Source organism: Siniperca chuatsi, linkage group LG10, assembly GCF_020085105.1.
Source record: "Siniperca chuatsi isolate FFG_IHB_CAS linkage group LG10, ASM2008510v1, whole genome shotgun sequence".
Taxonomy (NCBI): Eukaryota; Metazoa; Chordata; class Actinopteri; order Centrarchiformes; family Sinipercidae; genus Siniperca; species Siniperca chuatsi.
The window spans coordinates 16,400,504-16,406,503 of record NC_058051.1 but is presented as its reverse complement, the minus strand read 5'-3'; positions in this window follow the sequence as shown (position 1 = coordinate 16,406,503).

Sequence of the window (6,000 nt, the reverse complement as noted above, 5' to 3'; positions counted from 1 at the left end):
ATAGGCACTGGTCTACAGAGCTGTGGAAAAAAGTGATATGGTCAGATGAGTCATCCTTCACCATATTCTCGACAAGTGGGCGAGTGCATGTGTGGCGTACACCAAGAGAACGGTGCAGGCCTGAATGCTTGATCCCAACAGTGAGGGGATCCGGTGGCTCTATTATGCTGGTGGGGGCATTTTGCGGGAAGGGAGGGAAGGGTCACTGCAAATCAATACAAAGTTGTTCTGAGTGATCACCTTTATCCTATGATGAAACATTTCTAACCTGATGGGAGTGGTCTCTTCCAGGATGACAATGCCCCCATACATAGGGCATGAGGGCTCACTGAATGGTTTGATGAGTATTAAAATGATGTGAATCATATGCTATGGCCTTCGCAGTTACCAGATCTCAACCCAATTGGAACACCTATAGGAGATTTTGGAACGACGTGTTAGATAGTGCTCACCACCACCATCATCAAAACACCAAATGAGGGAATATCTTTTGGATGAATGGTGTTCCATCCCTCCAGTAGAGTTCTAGAGACTTGTAGAATCAATGCCAAGGCACATTGAAGCTGCTGGCGGCACGTGGTGGCCCAATACCTTACTGAGACACATGTTGGTTTTTGTTGGTTTTTCCTTTAATTTGTTACCCGTCTGTATGTTGGGATCATTTCTCAGCTACAAGGTACACATTAAACTCTGCCAAATAATCCATCCATCATTCATCTTTCTTTCTGGTCACCTAAGATTTTTGCAGCCCACTATTTATGCTACTTTGGCTTGACAGTTTGAATTTTAGGCATGTGACAATCACCTGGCAAAGATAAGAGAGGATGCAGGTCTCAGAAGGTAAAAAAAAAATAAAGAACTTCTGCCTAACAATATATCCAAAATACTTACTTAAATAGTACTTACTTCTAGCACAATGTAACGTAATACAAAATCCCTCTTTCTTGTTTCACGTTTGTTGTCTGGCCTCAGATGTGTGTGCATGAGTGATGGCACGGCGTGGCAGGAAGGTCGTCTGGCAGTGACCGGCCTGTACAGTTCTGGGTCCACGTCTCTCTGCCCTCCACCCTGCTGCTTTCAGCCTGGTACGTGCTATAGAGGGTATGTTTTGATTCAGCAGTCCTGTGAACCACTCTATAGAGCGCTCAGGCTGAAAACCCAGTGTTGAATATTCCTGAATGGTAAAATGTATTAGAAAACAATGTTTTCTAATATTGCTTGACACCAATACAGCTTTTTACCACTCAAAATTCTTAGTAACTGAAACTATGGGTTCTTGATTTCACAAAGAGGTAGATAAAAGCAGGCTCCTCGTTTCTAGCCAGTGCTTGGGACCGTGTCTATCTTCTCAGGGTTCTATTGGTCCTATGTTTCCCAGCTCAAAATCCTCTTGACATGAAGGGTTTGATGTCCTTAGCACTGTTTTTTTACTATGTCAAATGTTCAATGTGTGTTTCCCTGGGTCAATATGTTGAAACCTACCCACCTCACCCACCTACAGCTTATAGCCTACTAATTTTATACTGCTTGAAACCTATGCCCGCAAATTTGAGGGCAGATAAACACTGCTTCAGCATGTAGATAAATCCAAAGCTTGACAGGCCTGTCATGCTAGTTACAGTTGCTAAACTATGATTAGAACTACTTCCTATGAAGTCCCTATGAAAACTGTGAGGTCAGTGACTAATAGGGAGGTCTGTGGATTATCCAGAGTGATTTCTGGGAAAAGATGTTTTGTTAGAAAATGAAATAAAATTTTGCACCATAGATTAAATTCCTTTCCCCTCCATTGCACTGAAGTAAATGCTGAAATCGCAGATATGAATATCTTAAAAATTGAATAAATTAAACTAAAACTGCTACAGAAAAAAAAATATTTTTTTGTATTTTGATTGAACCAACCCTTAATATGTAGACACAGACCTTGAGGATCACTGTGTTGGTGCACATAAATTCTAACTTCTCAAAGTTGTTGAGTCAACATTTTTAGGCACTGAGCACAACATACCTGCCCTGAACTCTGTGTGAGGTGAACCTGGCTGCACTGGTGATTCTCAAGGACCCACTCCATCAGAGTCTCACGCACAAGGCGAAATACTGCAGTCAATGTAGTGGATCAACGCAAAATCCCATTCCCTTCAACCCCCATCACTGATTTCAGGAAACATGCATCTTTTAGTACTAGGCAGAAATTTATTGACATATGTCAACACACCATTTCAGATGCAGTTTCTTCTCTAGTATACATACACCAGTTATGAGAAATTTACAGTAGGGTGTTGCCTGAGGGCTTCAAGTGACAACACAGGGAAATGTTGTTTCTTCGTTGTGTTGAATGCTATAAGTGCTCTAAGGCTGAAAGTGAATCTAGTGTTGACAAAAGTGTCGAGGTGAAGCAGACAATGCAGCAGCGGCTCTTTCAATGTGGTTCAAGGCTGTGTCGCCATTGTGTACTTGAGCTGCACAATGCTTTGGCATGGGCTAGGAAGTGACACATCCCATAACCAGACTCAACCCAGGCCCTCTGTGGGTCAAAACAGCTCCCCTACATGGTTTAGTAAATCTAATTGTTATTGTGGAGGCGATAAAAGCTGCGGAGAAAAACTACTGCAGTGCATGATGGCAGATTATATACAAAGAATGACACCATATGCCTCACTCTACCTTAAAGCAAAGTGGGGATTGTAAATCAGCAAGTGGGGCAACTGTGACTGTCAGACAGAAATACTCCAGATGAGACTAAACACAAGTGATTGTTTTGTTTATTTCATGTGTGGTACCATATCCTGACAGGGGACAGACAGGACAGTGACTATCAGCAAGGAAGGGAAGGTCAGATGGGAATCCAGGTCTCACCTTTTGTTCTCTTCAGATAATAGACACGCTGCTTGGCCAAAGTGTTGACCTTTGTATTGCCTATTTTGATATGTTTGGTTTCCAGCATGGAAGAGCAGAAGACATAGTGCTCTTTAAAGAGTACTTTCTTCACCAGCAGCACACCAAACAATTACTGTATATAAACAACTTAATCAGATGGCAATGGTAGTGATCATGTGCTTAACCCAGGTTAAAATACATTACGTCCTTAAGTCATCATTTTTGGTGTTACCTTAATGAGAACATAAAACTTAATTGTGGAGGATGCTTCATGAGCGCACAGTTCCTTGGGGAGCCTGTGGATGTAGGCGGGTACTGCCTTACCCGCCCAGGAGATGCATGACCCAGATGTTTGATGAGTGGACATGACTAGTCTAGGTGTGGTGGAGGTCAGGAGACGTTCATCAAGAGTGAACAGGAAATCAGCAACACACTCCGAAACCTACTGGACTCACGCAAAGTTAAAAAATAGTTTTAAAATGGAAGGTGTGAAAACGGTGTTCATACTTTACAACCATGGCCCCAGATGTATAAGAATTATAAATGTGAACATGGGAGGGAAAATCTCCACAGATCTTTGACAAAAAATAATTAGATTTTAGTGTGTTGCCCTGGGAAATCAAGACGTGGCTAATTACAGATACAGTCAAGAACAGAAGAAGTAGCAGAGAAAAAAAGTGTTTGACATTGGCTAAAGAATGCAACGTTTGTTTGATTATTGTATTGCCTAATTATATTGCCTAAATAATAGAGCCTGACAAGCTACCATAAAATATACACTTTTCAACGCACATCAAAGGGCTGTTAGACAAATTCCTGGGTTGTGGTCAGCTCTTAACCCCTGCAGGAACTTTGTATAGCGTGAGTGACAAATTATAACAAATTCATGAACCGACAGGAAGAATTCTTCAGAGAGACATGATTCATGAAGTCAGACAATGTAAATACCTGGACAGCATGAGGAGAGGCACTAATGGATGGAGAGGAGCAGCGAACGGAAAGGGATGGGAGAAGTAAGGAGACACAAGGAGAGGTTTGGCTGCCAGCAGTCAGCTTCATTGACAAGGTCATTTCCAAAGTAACATGCCATGGGGGGTCGGGACAAGCATCCCATAAAGCAGATAAAGAACAATAGCAGGAATTATAGGCCACAAAATGACTGGAGCCTCTCCCTGGATGAGAATAATAGAAAGACCCTGTAAAATCAGGACACACACTCAGCATAAAGGAGACAGGGTGGATAAGATATTTTTATAATGTGATTAATGCTAATGCAACAAGGAAAGTGGGATCATGAGGTATGCTGCCAGACATAACAACGGTTGCCACCAAAGTGTGTGTTTTTACAAGCCTCATAGCACTCTATAAGTGCTTTTCACGAGTCAAGATAATTGCTTGTCTTCCAAGAAAATGTTGCATACAACACTGAAAATGGAAACAAGACGGCATACTACAGAGTAACAGAAAATTATCGATATTCATCTAATTTCACACATTTAACACAATGTGACTTCACATTTGAAATGTGCACACAAAAATGGTCATATCACAATTTGTTGTTGCTTTAAATCTAATTGAATGAACATTGGATACAGGTATAAATGAGACATACTTTGCGGCTTGGTGTGTCACTCAGGTATTCACATTTTTGTTGTTTACATTTATAAAGAGGTGTCTGTGTTATGATGGAGCAGAAGGGTTTCGTCTAGTTTGGGGTTAACGCTCCATATCCTTTTCCATTCAACGCATTGTTCCATTTACCACTGATTAATATCTTGTTTAAACAGCCCACAAACACACCATGCCGTTGGTATGTTCATAAATCCTCTGGAGCTGATCAACACAATGGCCCACATTCCTGGCATTTAAAGTCCCTTATATCACTGCATCTCCTCTCCAACAGAGACACAGAGAGACACTGGAACAAAAACAACTCTCTACATGCATGTCTGTTTATTTCATTTAGTTTAAAACATTAGTGAGACAGGGACACATCACACTTTGGGAGGGTGTCCATCCAGTGCTTTACCTTTGTAACGCATCACTGGACCTCTCACCTACACTCTGTTTGACTCCAGTGAAATCTTTAGCAATGTTTTCTCTTCCATGGAATAACAACAGCAGAAGTCAAAAGTTTGTTTGACATTAGCCATTGTTTTCCTTTTTTAAATTTAGAATCAGTAATAGTCATTAGAAAGAAATGAAGACATTTATCAGGGTTAAATCATTTGACCTGACTCCAGCATTGTCGCTGTATGTGGGATTACCAAACACCCCCTGCTAATTATGGCTTCCTCTGGGCTGAAGATGGGACACGCAGTAAAAAAATAAAAATGATTTCATATCCATAATATTAAAGCTGCACTAATGAAGATTTTTACACTAACAATGAATCAAATAACTACATGTAAGGTGTCAGAGGTCTCTCATAGTGATGAACTCACAGTTATCATCTAACTCTGCAGCTCTACATTTTACTGTATGCTTCAGTCTTACCATGCTCATCAACACAGCAGCAACACATGGCCTCTAATTTTGTCAAAAAATAAATACAAATAAACTACCCAGCTCCAAATGACAGAGAGACAAAGTTTGCAAAGTCGTAGAAAAGGTTCAGTCGTAGTCATCTGGACACTGTTTTGAACTGTTTAAAACAGTGTCCAGATGACTACGACTGAAACCTTTTCTACGATAGAACACTCCTGGACGAATGAGGGACTACACCATCCCAAAGTTTGCAAAGATTGCTTGTAAATTAAGTTGAACATCTTTCAACAGAGCTAAACTGAGAGTGAATATTGGACTTAAATTCATCAGGTAGCCAGAAACACAACTCTTAATTAATGTTTCTGTTGCCCAGTGTCTGCTGCATGTGTAAGTAGGTAATTGTTTGTTTACACATCACAACTTTTTAAGGTGATATAACGTCAGCCAAACAAACCTACGTACAGAAGGGTGTTATGTGGGTAACCATAGGTCGCAGAGGCTCGCAGGGGGGGCCGACACGCACACCTCCAAAATCTCAACCAGTACGTCAAGCAAGTTGATTGGTTGATTGAACTCCTGTCGGTTCGAATCGGAGACGAAAACAAACGTAAACATACTACATACAAGTATAAAAGA